Source organism: Ursus arctos, unplaced genomic scaffold, assembly GCF_023065955.2.
Source record: "Ursus arctos isolate Adak ecotype North America unplaced genomic scaffold, UrsArc2.0 scaffold_16, whole genome shotgun sequence".
NCBI lineage: Eukaryota > Metazoa > Chordata > Mammalia > Carnivora > Ursidae > Ursus > Ursus arctos.
The window spans coordinates 34,796,452-34,815,540 of NW_026622830.1; the positions used below are offsets into that span (position 1 = coordinate 34,796,452).

Genomic DNA, 19,089 nt, shown 5'->3' on the forward strand with positions numbered 1-19,089 from the left:
CCGGCGCTGCTGAGAATCCGCTTTTCCGTGTTTTAGTGAGGTTCTCACCCCAGAAAGCCTTTGGCAGAGGTCGGAAAGAGCCGGGGGTGGAGCTTATTCAGAGTCCTCAGTAAAGAAGTTGAAAGTAAAGAATTTAAATAACATCAAGTGGAGGTGTTAGGGCACAGTATCTGCCTTATGGCGCGCGCTTAAGAGCTATTATTGAATGAGTGACAAAGTAGACAACGGTTCCCCACAACACGCTGGCCTCCCAGATTGACCAATCACAAGGCGCCTGAGTCGTTGTTTGGCGCCAACTCCCCGCCCCCTTTTACGTCTGCCTCCAAAACGAGGAGAAAAGGAAGAGCTCATTATTCCTTCCCTGGATCGGGTGGGAAAGTAGACATGCGCAGTGGGAGCGGGTCGCTTTCAGAGAGCGTTTGTTCGCGGCCCTTCCTGTGGGGCTTTTGGGAGGTCGGCAGTTCTCCAACTCTTTCTCTTCACAAAGTGAACTTCTTAGTTCGAGGACAAAACTTTTATTTTTCTGTAGCATTCGAAAGAATTATGGAGGAAGTAATGCGTATCGCTATTTTAAAGTTTATCCGGCACTGTGAAAGCCACCTTTGCTTTCCGACGTTTTTTGTAACCGAATTCTTGTTGCTAGTAATTATCCGGTATCAAGGTGCTCTGTACCACAGAAACGTTGGGTTTTATTTTTCTTTTTCTCTTGGTCTCCTCCGCCGTCTAGCACTATGGGTAATCGTGATTCGTTACCTGCCAATCATATTCACGGCGTTTTTATGCTATGAATAGCCCGCCTTAGCCGCCATTTTTGTTTTGGGCCCTCCTTGAAAAAAAAAAAAAAAAAAATGGACGGAGGCCATTTTTCTTCGGGGAGGATTCCTCGGGGTGTCCCGGTCCCTCGCTCACTGTTTCACCGCCATCTTAAGTCCTGGTTTTGGCTTCAAGCAGTCGGTGAGGCCGCTCAGGTCATCTTGTGTTTGGGCGGCGGCTGCGTTTTCCCAGCGCACGGGGAGACCCTGGGAAAGGGGAAGTTAAGGCCGAGGCTTGAATCCCCAAAGCATCTGAAGGTGGGCTTGAGAGCCTGCTCCCTGTTTAGTCTGAGTTTCCTCAGCCAAGTACTACTCCACCAGTGACCCTGGACAGTAACAAAACTAATAAAAGCCCGAACCCAACCCCTGCCACCATCATAGGTAAGAACGTGGTACTCCGAACAATCTAAGATGTTCCTTCACTTGAACTATTTGGCCATCTCACCTCCCCGCTGTGGTGTTTTTTTTTTTTTTTTTTTTTCTTTTGGTTTTTTAGCCTTTTCTGAATTCTTTTCCCTGTGCCTCCACCTTTTTTCATTGTTTTCAAAGTGCTAAAGAGTTGTCAACATAAGGGTGCGGGAAACCTGGGCATAAAAGTGGGAAGCATTGGGGCGCCTGGGTGGCACAGCAGTTAAGCGTCTGCCTTCGGCTCAGGGCGTGATCCTGGCGTTACGGGATCGAGCCCCACATCAGGCTCCTCCGCTAGGAGCCTGCTTCTTCCTCTCCCACTCCCCCTGCTTGTGTTCCCTCTCTCGCTGGCTGTCTCTATCTCTGTTGAAAAAATAAATAAATAAAATCTTAAAAAAAAAAAAGTGGGAAGCATTGATCTGGAGAATTTTTTGGTTTTTGGGGAAAAAACGAAGTACAATGAATGGGCCAGGTATTTGTATCAAACTGTGGCTGCCCACAACCATTTATACAGATACAGTCTCTTTTCAGACATTTTTAGATTATAAGTATGGATTGTTTTTGTGTATACTGCCCGTTCACTCATTTATTCGTTGCATTTATTGCGGACCTAATGTATGCTAGGCCATAACGATTCTGCAGTAAACCAAAACGAAAAAACAACCCCTTTCTTTCTTGGAGTTTACATTCTATCTGACCTCAACAGCTACTAGGTTGGGGCAAGTAACAATATTCTGTGTTTCTTAGCACTGTTGGACTATGACAGGTATCTCCTTGCTTCTTCCTTGATCTCCTCACCTTCCTTTTTTTTTTTTTTTTTTGTGCTAGGAAGAAATTGTATTGACACTTATTTCTTGGGTCCTAGATGCCACCGTATTTGTAGAACAGGTGGCTAATTTTATGGCCAATGTTCCAGTTAACTTAGAGTTTGCTCAGAGTGTGGTCTACTGACCACCTTCACCTTGGAGCTCCTTAGAAACTTTAGTCTCAGATCCCATCTCAAGATCCACTGAATCAGAATCTTTCCTAGGGAGTGCTCCTTCAAATTCAAGGAGCGTTAATTCGGGACACGAAATAAAACTATAGAATGTCTCTTTTCAACCTGTGTTTCTTAAACAGTTCACAATATATTGTCAGTTTATTCCATGTTTTACATGCAGTGGACATATGACATGTTTTCCTGGGCTTTAATTTTTTTACTTTTATTTATTTATTTATTTTTAAGAGAAGGGGAGGGAGGGGCAGAGGGAGAGAGAATCCCAATTTTATTTATTTATTTTTTTAGAGAGGGGGGAGGGAAGGGAAGAGGGAGAGAGAGAATCCCAAACAGGCTCCATCCTTTGGAGCCTGAGATCATGACCTGAGCTGAAACGAAGAGTCTGAAGCTTAACGGACTGAGCCACCCAGGCGCCCCTTTCTTGTGCATTTTATCCATCAACCTGATGTCAAAATAACAATTTAGTGTTCTAAAAAATTGAGAATTTGTCAATCTGGTATATTGTTATGTGTGTTGTCATGGCAACACCGGTGTGCATATTTTTCCTCTGCATATTTTTACTTTTAATTTATTACAAGTTGAATTCAAAAGCCTGCATGTGTTCAACAGTTCAGTATTGATTTGGAAAACCTTGGGCCATGCTTTACCAAAGTTTTTTGTGGCATCTTGCTCTCTTCTGTCTTCCTCTAATGAGAAATCTAATCATTTAAGAAAAAGATTCCAGGCCAATATCTGCAGAATTTTAGACCCTGAGGATGGAATTTAGGGACCAGTAAGGTGTTTGAGAGAACAGCAAATTACTTTTATGTTTTTCACATGCTGTGTTTAGATTTTTCTAAATCCCAGGTGGATTTACTTCAAATAATTAGGACTTTGAAGGCACTGGAGAGAATTGGACTGGAAATGTGGTGAACCAGCTTCCTAGGAACCAGTCAACTTGCCATTTAATTGTTCTATGTCCTCAGTAAATTGTCCAGCTTTTCTGTATTGTTCTTCCACCTATTAACTGGGAACAGAATGAAGGTTGTGTTGTTGTTTTTATTTGGCCTCATGAGTTTTTCAAAATTAAGCAAATACTGAAGTATTGTGTAAGTATAATTTATATTGCTTTTGATTTTCACATTTTTTTTTTTTAAAGATTTTATTTATTTGACAGAGAGAGAGACAGCCAGCGAGAGAGGGAACACAAGCAGGGGGAGTGGGAGAGGAAGAAGCAGGCTCATAGCAGAAGAGCCTGATGTGGGGCTCGATCCCAGAACGCTAGGATCACGCCCTGAGCCGAAGGCAGACGCTTAACCGCTGTGCCACCCAGGCGCCCCTTGATTTTCACATTTTAATCTTACATTGTGTATGCCAGTAGAGCACAGTGGGTAAGGAAATGAACTTCAGAGCCGTATTCCCTGGATTCAAATCCTAGCTCCTCCACATACTAGTTGTGTGACCTTGAATAGATTGCTTAACTCTGTGCTTCAATCTTCTCATCTGTAAAATAGGGTTGATGTGAGGGTTAGGTAAGTTAATAATAGAAAGATAGCTTAAAACAATGCCTTGTGCGTGATCACAGCTATGTACACATTAATTGTTTTTTGTTATTATAATTAAATCTTTGGGTTATTAAAGTTTTGTTCATTCATGAAAATCACTAAGGGAAAGGGTATTACCGTTCCATGACTTTAGGACATGTACCTGTTGGGAAGAGAGGGGGGTGGTCTAAATGTTTTAGGAAGACGAATATTTTTTTTTAAATGGTCTTTTTCTTTTAAAATAGCCTTATTTAGGAATATGGGCATATCTTGCTTTATTGTGCTTTGCAGATATTGTCTTTTTTTTACATATTGAAGGTTCAGGGCAAACCTGTGCTGTGCAAGTCTTGGTGCCATTTTTCTAACAGCATTTGCTTGCTTCGTGTCTCTGTGTCGCATTTTGGTAATTCTCTCAATATTTCAAACTTTTTCATTATATTTGTTATGGTGCTCTGGGATCAGTGATTTCAGCTTGCTGAAACCTTAGGTGATGGTTAACACTTTTTAGCAATAAGGTATTTTTTAATTAAGGTATATACATTTTTTTTTAGACATAATGCTGGGCCACATTTAATAGACTATATAGTATAATTTAAACATCACTTTTTTAAAGGAATATAAGACTTTATTGACCACTGTTTACCAGTATTTACAATAAAGTAAACAATATACAGTTGGATAACATTCCGACTACAAAGTTATTGTTTTTCCTGGTTTCTGCTGAACCAGTAACTCAAATACTGAGAAGACTGAGACTACATGTCAGGAATAAGTTGGGATAGGGAAGCCTGGTGGCTCAGTCAGTTAAGCATCTGCTTTCGGCTTGGGTCATGATCCCATGGTCCTCAGATCCCGGCCCCCATCAGGCTCCCTGCTCAGCAGAGGAGTCTGCTTCTTCCTCTCCCTCTTCCCCTTCCCTGGCTGTGCTTGTTCGCTCTGTCTCTTGCTCTCTCTCACACTCTTTCAAATAAATAAATAAAATAAAATAAAGGAATAGTTGGGATAAAGAGAAAACATGCAGGTCAAGAATTCAGATTATAGAAATCTGTCCACCCATTTATTCTAGCAGGTGCTAAATTGTCAGCATCTCTACCCATCTGATTACGATTAGGTTTCCATGAACAAAGTTTTAGACATTCCATGAATCATGACCTTTTAGGCAGTACAGCACACGGATTTCATTTTCTTAAAAAGGAATGGTTCACTAGAAGGAACTTTTAAATGTCTGTTTAAGTTTTGCTTATCAAATTAAAACGCACAGGGACTTGTCTAGTTTTGTCATTTGGGTGGGGAGGTTGTTGGTGGTGATAAAATTTTCCTTTCAGGGATCTTGCAAATAAACTTGCATTTATATGACTGTAGATAAGGATATGGATTCTGATATGGCATCTTTTAAATTGTCCAATTTAAATTGTTTACATAATATTTAAATTGTCCAATTAATTACAAAGCTTGAAAGGTTAGGGCTTCAGGAAAAATTTCAATTTAGTTTTAAGTGATTTTCTTTTTTATAAAAATTATTATTTTTAAAGATTTTATTTATTTATGTAGCACAGAGGGGGAGAGAGTAGCAGGAAGCTGGACTGGACGCGGGGCTCAATCCCAGGACCCTGGGATCTTGACCTGAGCCTAACGCTTAACTGACTGAGCCACCCAGCCACCGCTTAAGTGATTTATTTCTTAAGTTACTGAAAATGATAGCATCCCAGAAACACAGGTTTATCCATGGTTATAAAATGCTTCCCATTCACTACACGTTGGTCCAGTACTTTTTCCACCACAAATTTTTCGGGCTCTGCCTCTTCTGCTTTTTTACTTTTTCCGTTCTGTTTCTTTCCCCTCTTTTGCAATGTAGTTTTATTGGAGGCCTTTTTTTTTTTTTTTTTTTTTTTTTGGCAGACTTGCATAGCTATTCACTGCCTCCGAGCTGCTCCAGGTCTCCGGTCTTAAACATCACTTTCATATGCACTGGAGAACCAAAAAATTCACGTGATTCACTTCATTGTGATAATCACTTTTTTGTGGTGGTGTGGCTGAACCAGGAATATCACCGTGTTATGTCTGTAATTGTTATACAGTAAACTGTATATTTTTAAAGTGTGTAGTTTGATGTGCCTGACATATATGCTGGTAAAACCATCACCACGATCAAGGTACATTCCCCCAAATGAACATATCCGTATCCCCCAAATTTCCTTTTGCTGTTTTATAATCCCTCTAGCCTCTCTCTTCCAGGCAACCACTCATCTGCTCTCTGTCAGGGTAGATGTCACTGTAGATAAGTTTGCATCTTCTAGCTCATCTAAAAGGAATCTTACAGTCCGTGCTGTTTTTTGGTGGGGGTCCTGAGAGTCTGGTTTCTTCTCATGATTGAGAGCCTGCTTTATTGCAAGTATCAGTAGTCATTTCTTTTTAATCGTTAGGTAATATTCTCTTGCTGGATGTCCTGCAATTTGTTTACCCATTCACCGGTTGAAGGACTTTGAGGTTCTTATTTTCACAGCACTCCTTTCACATTGCTTTGTTCTCCAGCTTATTTGAAGTGGGAAAAAAGTCCCATTCTTGGGTGTCCATGCCTTCTATGTACACTAAAACCAGGAGGTGACGGTGGTAAAATGGGTATGTATGGGGAATTTTTACCTTTGCCTTTGTTAGTTTATGGATTAATGCTTTCTGAGTGAAACATGTTATGGCTTTTTAAAAATGCAAAATGCATGCCTTGACTCTTCAGTGGGCTGTAGCTCTTGATGTGTACATGCCTAGTCATCTTAAGCTGTGTGAAATCTTTAAAGCCTACTATTTGTATATTACCTTTTGGAGACTGAAAACAAATAATGAATGCACACTAAGAAACCTACCCATCAAGCAACAAAGTAGAGATCTAAATGGAGAGTACTGCTCATTTAATGTTGGTGTAGGCACATTTCTGAAGTCTCTGCTTCTGTTATATAGAAAAGCAGTGCCTCCTGGTTATTATGGTATTGACATTTTGTGCTCAAATACGTCAGAACTGGGAACTAAAATTGGATTTGACTTAGGTTAGTTGTAGGATAATATGTAGAATATTGCTGTTATGATATCTTGGGCATTTAAGTTGATGTGTGTCACTGTGTTGATTCTTTAGTTAGAACTAAGTTTGGATTTTTTGTTTTGCAATTAAAAAATTATTTTTAAATTTGCATGGGGTAAAATTCATTCTTTTTGGTATACACTTTCATGAATTTTGACCAGTGCACTGAATTTTGTAACCATGATGTCAGTCAGAATGCAGGACAAGTTCATTATCTCCCCAGGTCCCCTCAACCCCCTGCCCAAACTCCCTCCTGCTGCTCCTTCAGTAGTAACTCTCTCCTGTCCCCAGCTTGGCAACCAAAGATCTGCACTCCATCCCTGTAGTTTTCATGTGGAAAGGATTAGATTTTAAGACAATTATGTTAATGATTATCAGAAGTTTTTTTGTGCTATGAAGGTGACTGAAAAATAGTTATCAGAGTGGGGCTTGGGGCTTGGGGTATGAAGTGAGTTGATTAGGTGCTCTTTGTGCCCTGCAGTGTTTATAATGATGATTGTTAACAGAGACCAAGAAACTGATGTAAGAAAGATGTTAGAGTTAGAAACCAACGGCCAAGAAAGAATTCTTGAGACCTCTTCGGTGCAAAAAGGTGACTTTATTACAGCACAGGGACAGGACCCGTGGGCCTGAGGAGCTGCACTGAGGTCATAAGGAGTGGCTCATAATATACTTTCAAATTGCGAGGGTGTCAGGGATAGTGGAAGCCTCTCAGGTATTTTGGAAGCAAGGTTTTCAGCATCCTGAGGGGGCTAGCTATTCTTAGGAAAAGGTCATTTATTACTGTTTAGTAAAAACTCAGTCATGAGACCCTTCAGATGTATATCTGTGGGTCATACATGACTGCCAACATGTATCTTGGCGGGTAGAGATAAAGGAAGTTTCCAAAGGAATTTTTATATGTTAAAGGAGGCTTACAGTGTCCTGGGGTTCGTTCTAAGGTTGCCAGAGTGGCAGCATCGAGGCAGTTGAGTCCCTAGAGGAATGTCACTCTGCCTGTTTCAAGGACTTATCACTCCCTGTAAGTATAAGGAAAGTTAATAATTGTTCTTCTGCCTTTGTTTCCCACATCACCACCACTGATGTCTCAGGAACTATGCCAAGTATTACCTGTCAGATCTTATGTAGTTCTCACAGGACCTCTGAATAGACACTCATTATTATCCCACTTCATAGATAAGAAAACGAGGGACTTAGAGGAATTGAATAGCTTGCCTGAGATCACTTGAGGAGGCAGGATTTGAACACATGTCTCTTTTACTAGAACCCGAAGGCCGTGACTGCCCCCATGAGTGGGTGCCTGTATCTGTTTCTGAAAAAGTATTAAATAAAAATTAGACCTTGCCTATTAGTGAAGCATCCCATGCCAGGATCAGTGAGGATTTTCTGTGCCCACGGCAGGAAGTGAGGGGCCCAGATCTTGGGCCAACTGGCTGGATTAAGGGTGTAGAGTGTCTGAAAGGTAGGACCATTCCATGAATTTGTGGTAGAGGATTTCAGTATTTGACCTACATTTAAAGACAAAAAGAAAAAAAGTCCTAATGTTTTTGTCACTTGCATTATCCTTCCTCTGTTAGAGCTTCCCTGTTTGTTTTTTTTTGTCTTGTTTTGGTTTCCTTTTTTACAAGCTGTTTTTGGCATTCAAAATTACCATAGGAATAATAGGAAAAGCTGATTCTCTCTTAAAATAAAGTTGCCTTCTTAAGCTTTATCTAGTTGTCAACAGCAAGATCTTTGCTCATTTGTCAGTTTTCCTTGGTATTTTTGTTAAAGTTTGTGATTCCTTCCTTGATACTGGTTTTTGGGTTTTGTGGGGTTTTTTTTGGTGATAAAATTAGATTGTGGGGCAGAGAATGAAATGATTTCTCATTCTTGAATTATGGTTGTTCCTTTAGGAGTCCTAGGGTCTTTGTTGTTTTCTGTTTCTGCTCCCATAGTTAGCAAAAATTTTTTTTAAGATGAAAAAAGGAAGTATAATAATTTATTTGATAAAATTTGAAATCCAGAGATTTGAAACCTAAAGTTAATTTCTAGCCTTCTTAATCTGGAGTAGTTGCTTTGGCTTATGACACAGGCCAGCAAATCTAAAAGGAAGACAAATGTGAACTTCAGCGTGACTTGGATTTTCCCACAGAATAATCTAGAAGGTCACTGACTTTCTTTATTAGCGTTTATCTCTGCTTTGTATTTAAATGACAGGACAATCATGTGATAATGTTTAATCTACTTCCATTCCCTCCCAAAATTAATTTTCCTAAGGATCTTAGGATCTTTCCGTCTGTATGAAAGACATTAATGCACACATATTTTTGGTGGGGTCATACTCTATCAAAGTCTCCTCTTTGTGAAAAGAATGACTGTTTTCAGGCCAGAGAAAGTGGGCTCAAGAATGCAGAATAGAGGATGAGATGTTATTTGCAAGATTTATAATATACTTTAGCTTCTCAGGATACTTATGTAAATTATATGTTTCAGATATTTGAAAAATTGATCTTTTTGGAGATTGTCCTGAACTTTTTAAAATCAGGCAATAAACTAAAAATTCTGCTGAACTTAGACTTCAACTGGAAGCTCTGATAGCAAGACTTTTTTTTTCCCCAAAGATTTTATTTGAGTGAGAGAAAGCGAGAGAGAACGAGGGAGGGGATGGAGAGGGAGAAGCAGGCTCCCCACTGAGTGGGGAGCCTAATGTGGGGCTCCATCCTAGGACCTCTGAGCCGAAATCAGATGCTTAACCAACTGAGCCACCCAGGTGCCCCTGATAGCAAGAGTTTTTAACATTACACTTTAAACCCCGGGCACTGAGCTTGTTGCTCCCTCTTGAAAGGAGCAACTTTAGGCCTAGGAAATAGTTTTTTAAGATGCATACTTGCTTTGTGTGTGTGTGTGCACGCGCGTTTATGATGACCAGTAAAGCAAGTCTAGAAAAACCTCAGGATGTTCCCAGATTTAAAATGGAATGAATACAGAGGCTAATAATATCTTTTCCATTCAAATGAATGTTAGAATGACCGTATTTTAAAAACAAAAAAAATCATGCAGCGAAAAACTCACATTTTTGGCCTACACTTCAACAATACCTCTGATCTGTTGCCCATTATTTTCAAGAGGAAACACTTTGATCTTCTGTTTACAAGTTTATGTGTATTACAACTCTTTCAACTTAGGCTGCATGATACATTCAACTTAAGTGTTATTTATGTATTGAAATAGGTCCAGAGTGCTTTGACTTCTTTTTAAGAAAGCTTAATGTGGAATTTGAGATTTGGGGACAGTAAGGATTTATTAGATAAATAGGTATAAATCTAACACCTCCCCCCCCCAAAACAGTCTGTAGACCCTTTAGTACCATCAACAGGCTCAAGTCAGCAAACTTTTTTTTTAATGTTTTATTTATTTATTTATTTGACCGGGGGGTGGGGGGGGGTGGGTGGGTGGGTGGAGAGAGTGTACAAGCAGGGGGAGCAGCAGGGAGAGGGAGAAGCAGGTTCCCGCTGAGCAGACAGCCTGACCGTGGGGCTCAATCCCAGGACCCTGGGATCATGACCTGAGCCTAAGGCAGACGCTTAACCTACTGAGACACCCAGTTGCCCCAAGTCAGCAAACTTTTGATGCATACCTGTGCCGTGCACCAGGTGTCAAAGAAGACAGGGATGGACCTTGTCCTCAAGACACATACACTCAGACAGAGGAGAGAGACTGAGGACCAGAGTTATGTGTAATTCGCTGAGCTAAGCAGGAGAGTAGTGGTGGTGTGAGGTGCCCATGTAGCCCAGAGAAGAGAGTGATTCAGTCTGGAGATTTATAGAGGCCTCCAAGGGGCAGGTGGTGTCTGAGTTGAGTTCCGGAGCAAAGCTCCCCTTAGCAGTAGAGGACATTCTCCAGGATTGCCTGTATGGGTGATGGTGGGGAGAGCTGCATGTTCAAGGACAGATGGTGGAGGTGGCTGTGTGGGGGCACTGAAGCTGTGGACTTGCCTGAGCCGGGAGATGGAGGTGTGGGTGGAGGGCCTATGGAGTGTGGGAGAGCCAGCCAGCAGTTCTGTTTGGAGGACTCCTCAGTTACCTCCAGTGATGGCTTTGGGGATGGAGACGTGCAGAGATGAAAACAGGAGGAGGTACTCTAAAAGGCTCTGGTTGTGGGGACCTTCAGGATAACCAGCTCCTTGGGGTCTGGGACTTCTGGCATCTCCAAGTAATGATTTTTCCTTCTCGTGGGAGGCAGATGGGTCCGTCTTTGACTTTCGTCTGTTCGGTCCCAGATGATGGATGGGCTGTGTGCCTGAAGTAAGAGAAGAGAGCAGAGTGTGTGCTTTCCCCAGATTCCCTGGTAAATGGTCTTTCTGTATTTAGATGTCATGCTTCTCAGCTTTTAAGAAAGAATAGTGAGAGACATGCCCCTCACTTCCCCAAAGGAGGTAAGAGTTATGATTGGTTGTTGTGCAGTGCTTGTAAACGCATAAATAATAGAAGGGATCAGGAAATTCTTCCACCTCCACTCCCTACCACCTTGCCAGACCTGCAGACTTGGCTAGGAGACAGGGGCGTCTTGCTCTGGGTACCGCTTTTGTCTATTTTTCTATTGGACTGTTTAATTTTGGAGTGTCGTCCTTTGCTGGTTATATGTCTTATAAATTTCTTCCAGTTTGTCAGCTGCCCTGCCCCATTTTTTTATGGTGTATTTTGATAAACAGAAGTTTTAATTTTTGTAAGCTTTTTATTTTGAAATAATTGTAGATTCACAGGACGTTGGCAAAAAAGGGGGGATCCTGTGTACCCTTCACTCAGTGTCCCCCCAGTAGTAACATCTTGCATGCTTATAGAGCAACGATTAAAGCCAGAGAATTGACATTGGTACAATACACAGAGTTTATTACATTTAAGTAGTTTTCCATGTATTTATTTAGTTCTGTGCCATTTTATCACATGTGCTTGTTCATGTAACCAACACCAACCACAATCAGGGTACAGAACTCCACTGCCATAGGCTCCTCCTTGCTACCTGTTTATTTAAAGCCACATACCCCTCCCCCATTCTTAATCTGTGGCAACCTTTAATCTGTTATTCGCTTCTTTCATTTTGTTATTTCAAGAATGTTATATAAATGGAATTGTACATTATATAGCCTTTTAAGATTGTCTTTTATTCATTCAGCATAATTCCCTTGAGATCCATCCAAGTTGTTACCTATATCAACAGTTTATTCCTTTTTTTGCTGAGTAATACCCTATGTATAGCTAGCTATACCACTGTCTGTTTAACCATTCACCCATTGAAGGATATTTGGGTTGTTTCCAGTTTTGGGCTATTATGAATAAAGTTTGCTGTGAACACTTGTATACAGATTTTTATGCGAGTCTAGGTTTCCTTTTCTCTGGGATAAACTCCCAGGAGTGAAATTTTTGTCAAATGGTAAGTGCATACTTAGTTTTATAAGAAACTTACCTCTCTTCCATTGTGGCCGTACCACTTTTACAGTCCCACTGACAATGAGAAAGCCATTTTCCCTGCATCTTCATCAACATTCAGTGTCACCACTGTTTTTTATTTGCATTCTGGTAGGTACGTATCTCATTGGAGTTTTATTTGCATTTCTCTGATGGCTCATGATGTTGAGAATCTTTTCACGTGCTTATTTACTGTCTCTGTATCCTCTTAGGTGAGATATCTGTTCACGTCTTTCACCCATTTTCTGATGGTGAGTTTTGAAAGTTCTTTATAAGTTCTAGTTATAAGACTTTGTTGAATACATGCATTGCAGATATTTTCATCTAGTCTGTAGGGAAGTTTTAATTTTAATATGGCCAAATATACCATTCTTTTTCTTTATGGTTTGTACTTTTTGTGTCTGGTTAAAAAACTCCTCCTTTACTCTGAGTTCTTGAAAACATTCTCAAAGAGGTTCTGTTTTTTTACATTTTAGTTTTTAGTCCATCTGTAATTGATTTTTGTGTGTTGTGTGAAATAGTGCTCCAATTTCATCTTTTTCCAAATGGATAAACAGTTGTTCAACCACAATTTATTGAATGAGTATTCTCATTTCCCACTGATCGGCAATGCTGCTTCTATCATCCATGTCCATAAGCGTGGAGGTTTGTTTTCTAGTCTGTGTGGCCTGTGCCTTCGGACTGTTTACCCCTTTGCCAGTACACATTATTTTATTTACTGTAGCATTGTAGTTTTGCTATATCTGGTAAGACAACCCCCCTCCTTTGTTTTTCTTCTCTTTTCTCTTCTCCTTTACAAGTATCTTAGTCTTCTTTGCTCTCAGATTCCCTGTTCAGGATTGTGGTTAGAATTGCATTGTTAGAAGAGCAATTTGAGGAGGTCTTCCGCATTTCCTATTAAATTTATTCCTAGGGTCGCCTGGATGGCTGGGTTGGTTAAGTGTCTGCCTTCATTCAGCTCAGGTCATGATCCCAGGGTCCTGGGATTGGGTCCTGCATGGGCTCCTTGCCCCATGGGGAGCGTGCTTTCTCCCTCTGCTGCTACTTCCCCTGCTTGTGCTCACTCGCTCTCTGACAAGTAAATAAGTAAAATCTTAAAAAAAAGAAAAAAATTATTCCTAGATATTTTATATTTGTTGGATGCTAGTTTAAAAGATATTTTAAAATCGACATTTTCTACCTGTTTCAGAGAAATTGTTTTTAATGGTTTGTCATGAAGCATGTTTGCTAAATTTTTGTAGATGCTTTTTTTTATGATTAAGAAATTTTTTAAAAAATTTATTTACTTATTTATTTATTTATTTATTTATTTATTTATTTTTTAAAGATTTTATTTATTTTTTTGACAGAGAGACAGCCAGCGAGAGAGGGGACACAAGCAGGGAGAGTGGGAGAGGAAGAAGCAGGCTCCCAGCGGAGGAGCCTGATGCGCGGCTCGATCCCAGAGCACTGGGATCACGCCCTGAGCCGAAGGCAGATGCTTAACGACTGCACTACCCAGGCGCCCCTATTTATTTATTTTTAATAATATGGTGATCTCTACACTCATTGTAGGGCTTGAACTCATGACCCTGAGATCAAGAGTTGAATGGTCTTCTGACTAAACCAGCCAGGTGTCCCTATGGTTAAGAAATTTCTTGGGGTGCCTGGGTAGCCATTTTATTACATTCACAATGAAGTCCATGCAAATCCATGTAAGAGAGGCTTGGAAAATACCCCATTAACCCGACAGGCTTGGTCCCTTAGGTTTGTGGCCTTTTCTGATTAAGTTGCAGAACCTAGGATGAAAAGGGAGCCTAGGAAGATGGGCACTCTGACAGCTCAAGGAAAGCCTAGGAGAGCTGGCAGAAACCTCGGTGACTCCACTGTTGAGTAGCAGCTCGGACGGGCATTAATATGTGTATTGCCCAGTGCGATGATCGGTGTCTTCTGAATATCAAAGAAATATTCACCATGTAGTATTTTTTTATGAAAGTCTTAAAGATTCAATATGCTTTTTGGAAAATTTCCTTAAAAACAGCAAAAATAAAGTGGTTGGGTGCATAAATGACCCTGCTCCTGTTATCTGGAATATTTCTTCATCCAACAGACATTTCTTGAGCACCCTCTAGTGTCAAGCAGTGCTCTGAGGGCTGTTCACCTTTGAGAACCTGTTCTACCAAGATGGATAAGAGTGCTTTTACCATATTTGGGAAGTAGCAAACTGCTTCAGTTCACCTTTTAGTTCATTTCTAGCACTTGACCCTAATGATGTAACAAAGCAAAAGAAGTGTATCTTCCTTATCTAAAATGACCAGCAGATTTGCAGGCTCAAGATCGAACCAGGTGGCTACCCAGATGTTTTTTGGGCTTTACGTTGGTGGACTTTATTTTTTTGTTTATAAAGATGTGTGCCATGTCACAAAGCACAATGGCATATTAAATTCATTCAGACTACATTTCCTTAGCTGTAGACTTCCTCTTCCATTAGCAGGAGAGAATCACCACTCATGTAGCTCTATTTGAAATCTTAGTCTGTTGGGATCTTGTGCCTTCGTGGTGGGAAGCAGGGAGGGGTGCGGTGTTGAAAGAGGGAGAGTACACATACCTTGACAGTCCAGTTAACAATCGACCTTGGCAGTTCTGCAGTTGGCAGATGGTCTTAGTTTGCCCTCAGCTGAGTTGACAAGACTCTTCTCTTGCCCTTGACTCTCAGCTGTGAGACCCTGGCCTGGTCTTACAAGTATACTCTTTAGGGGAGTAGATGGCAGGGCTGAGAGTAGATAGTTTGGGAGGTCTCTCTAAGCCCCAGAGTTGTGACTTTTTGAGCCCCCAAGCATTGTGGAAACAAATGAAAAAATAATATATATTGAGAGGCAGAATGCCACATGATATTAAAAAATGGATTAAAAATAAGCAAAATGTAAAAATATAAAATAGGTGAAGGGAATTAAAAAATATGTATGCAAAATGTATAATATAGCTCCTTTTCCCCATGTGGCCTATTTTTACATTAGTGGATCATATTATATAAAAATGTATACTATTCGGTCCTAGATTCCTACAGATCATATTTTTGAGATTGGGCTTTGATGATACTTTTTGAAGTATCCAGTCCTTAAAAAAATGCAGCTCCTCTTGCTTTACTGATAAAAGTGAAAAGAAAAAAAAATGAGTACTTTAAGAAAGAATACTGGAACCTTATTGTAAGTTGAAAAATGTAACCTTCACTGTCATATGGCCCATAATCTAATGGCAGATATGGTTCAAAAGCCTTGCTGCAGCCTCCAGTGTGGTCCACCTGTCCTTCGGGAAGGGAAGGACATGTGGGAAAACCAGCGTACAATTAAAAAATAATTTGATCACATGCTTCAGTGTGGTTGGGTACTTGCTGACAAAACTTTCTCCCTTTTCTCTTTTTTTTTTTTTCCTTAAGATTTTATTTATTTATTTGACAGAGAGAGAGATAGCCAGTGAGAGAGGGAATACAAGCAGGGGAAGTGAGAGAGGGAGAAGCAGGCTTCCCACTGAGCAGGGAGCCCCATGCGGGTCTGGATCCTACAACCCTGGGATCATGACCTGAGCCGAAGGCAGACGCTTAACGACTGAGCCACCCAGGCGCCCCTTTCTCTCCCTTTTCTTTATCAGTGGAGCACTTAAGCACCCTCCAGTGAGGGATTCCCTAAATTCTTGGCAGAAGTTATTTAAACCTAATGTAGTATATTTAAGGGGACCAATTTTGTGTTTATCAGGCTCAAATAACATAAAGATCTACCTAAAGTTTTCAGGGCAACCTTTATAAATGTTGTTTTCAAACACATGTTCCTGATTCTCTAGGAACTTATTTTTTCCATTTACACCTATTTCTAAATGGGGTTACTAGGTGAATGTCCTTCAGAACTTTTCTAAATCAAATGCACTACATCATTCAGAGAATAGAAATGAATAATTAAAGAGATTTGGGGTTTGGATAAAGATGTTTTCATCCATTAAAAAAAAAAAAAAAAAGAATCCGGGGCGCCTAGGTGGCTCAGTTGGTTAAATGTCTGACTTTGGCTTGGGTCATGATGCCAGGTTTGTGAGATCAAGCCCCTTGTTGGGCTTCGCACTCAGCAGGGAGTCTGCTTCTCCATCTCCCTGTGCCCCTCCCCCTGCTCCTGCTCTGTCTCTCTCAAATGAAATCTTTAAGAAAAAAAAAAGAATCAAAGGTTATTACATTTTGAAAAAAAAAATCATCCAGTTTTAAATCATCACCATTGAGTAAGTAGTTGTTAACACTCCTCAAGGGCCTAGTGTTTATAAAGGTTGCTTCGGGGGTTTTCATATATCATTGTATTTAATCCTTTTGATAATTTTGAATTAGCTATTACTATCCCTATTTTTTAAATTAGTAACCTGGGACACAGAAATAAGTGTTTTTTGTAATGAAACCAAGTACACTCAAATTGCACTGTCCCTTATGGTAGCCACTGACCACAGGTGTCAAACACTTGACATGTGGCCAGTCCAAATTAAGATGTGCTGGAAACATAAAATATACACCTGATATACCTGACTTCAAAGACTAAGGTAAAACTCTAAGAATGTAAATATTTTTATAGTGATTACATGCTAAAATGATAATGTGTTAGATTTATTAGGTTAAATAAAAAGATTATTAAAATTAATTTCCTCTGTTTCTGTTTACGTTTTTATTAACTGCAACTGCTAGAAAATTGAAAAGTACATCTGTGGCTTGCATTCTATTTCTGTTGTGCAGTGCTGCTCTAACATCTGTGCACACAGTTGAAAAAGGCAAATAGTTCCACGTGCAAGGCTTGTGAGTTAAGGTGTCCTTTTAACCTCATTCCTTCCCCTAGAGCAGCTCTCTTTACGTTGCTCTTCATGTTGGAGCCAAATTTAGCACTTAACAGTTGGGTCCAAATCACTAAATTACTTGCTTTATTTCTGCTTTATTATTTCTGTTGCCGTGGTGGTTGTTACTGTTTTGTATTGATTTTAGACTTTGCTTCTGAAACATCCCCTTAGCATTTAAGGGAGCTCTCGCTCAGTTTAACCCCTATGCCCCTGCCATGTAATACGCACATACACACACATTCCCCATCCTTGTAATATTGTTGTAAACGTAACATTGCTTAGGTCAAGATTCAGTGTTTGTTGTCATGACTACACATGCTAGCCGTAACTGAGCTGTGTATGAAGTACTTTTTATATTTTGTGCATGATTTTTGTTTATCCTAGGATCAATAATTGCCTTGTTATTATTCAGTTGCCCAGCTTTCCATGTTCCTGTCCTAATTCAATCTCAGATTCTCCACTAGTTGTCTAAGGTTAGTTTTGCATGCTTGCAGATGCTTTTGAAGATGCATTTCCTGGAGACTTGGAAACTACTGTAGCCCCCACTCATGGTTCTCTCTTGCTGTAGTCCATGATCTCATGCTGCAGGGATCTGCTTTTGCCAGATCCTAGATTTCCTCTGCCTTTTGCCTGTCTTGGCCTTCCTGTTTCCTCTATCTTCCTCTTTCTTGGTTAATTTCCTCATTTTGGTGAAGCACATCTTTAGTTAAGTTTCCTGAGAAAGAATGCATGGGACTTAAATTTTTTAAGACCTTGCATATCTGAAAGTGTCCCCTCTCCCTCATGTTTAAATGCAATTGGAGGTTGGAAACAATTTTCTTTAGAATTTTGAAGATACTTCTCTATTGTGTTTTAGTCTCTGGAGTTGCTTTGAGCCATTTGGAACCAAACATTCATTTACCACTCCTTCCACCCACCTCCCACCCTCTTTTAAAGATTTTTTTTTTTTTTTTTTTTTAATCTCTAGTGCCTGATGTTTTACCATGATATATGCCCAAAATGAGATGTTTCCATCCACTCCTGTACTGGTCCTTTAATTTTTAATTTATTCTTATTTTTCATCTTTTTTATTTTTGCTGATGACTTATTGAACTTGGTCCTCCAGCACTTCTGTTATATTTTTTTTATTTCAGCTGTCACTTTAGTTTGTTGTTTTCTGAAAGTTTCTTATTTTTTGTTATTGTATTTATTGCTTTATGGTTGCATTATCTTCTGTCTCCCTGATAATAATGATAGTTTCTTAAAAAATGGTTTCCTTCTCCCTGCATAGTCTCAGTTTTGGCCAAGTAGTTTCTTTCCTGTTTGTTTTGTTTTCTTTCATGATAGAGTCTTTCCTTAGATGGCCAGTGATTACTGGTTGTTTACTTATATTTAAGAGTGGGGTATTAAAAAGATGGAAGGCAGTTCTCCGTGCAGATGTGGGGCTTGTGAGGGTGCGCTTCACTTTGGAGCCTTCGTCTAGGGTGTTTCCTTGGGGAATTCCTGATGTCAGTACTTCTAGATCTTACCTTTTAGGTTAGTCCAGTTCCCTGAATGGTTTTAGTCTCCTATTTGGAGAGGCTAGGCAAGGTAGAGGGGTGTATTAGACAAGGTCCTCCAGAGACCCAGAACCAATACAAGGCATATATAAAGATTATAGGAATTGACTCATGCAGTTGTAGAGACTGAGAAGTCCCTCGATCTGCTGTCTGCTAGCTGGAGAACAAGGAAAGCCCATGTGTAATTCATTCTCCGTCCAAAGGCCTGTGAACCCGTAGTGCTTAAGTCTGAGGGCAGGAGAATAGGGTGTCCCAACTCAAACAGAGATTGTAAATTCACTCTTGCTGTAACTTTTTGTTCTGTTTGGGCCCTCAGTGGATTGAATGACAGCCACCCACATTGGGGAGGGCCATCAGCCTTACTGAGTGTATCAATTCAAATGCTGATTTCTTCCAGAAACACCCTCACAGATATACCCAGAAATAATATCTTATTAGTTGTCTGGGCATCCTTTAGC

At 40.2% G+C, this 19,089-nt stretch overlaps 1 protein-coding gene across 3 annotated transcripts in view; it reads left to right on the forward strand.

Annotated features, from left to right (window-relative positions):
* The first annotated feature begins 402 nt into the window (after positions 1-402).
* SLX4IP (SLX4 interacting protein) overlaps positions 403-19,089 on the forward strand; it is a 188,721-nt gene continuing 170,034 nt past the window's right edge. Inside the window, exons 1-2 of one of the 3 annotated variants that reach the window (XM_026503029.4) lie at positions 403-1,193; positions 12,470-12,508. The gene's annotated coding sequence lies outside the window, so the exon portion shown is untranslated. Of the gene's footprint in view, positions 1,194-5,690; positions 6,360-12,469; positions 12,509-19,089 lie in introns of those variants that run through there. The other 2 variants (XM_057312666.1, XM_026503028.4) reach the window with 2 other exon arrangements.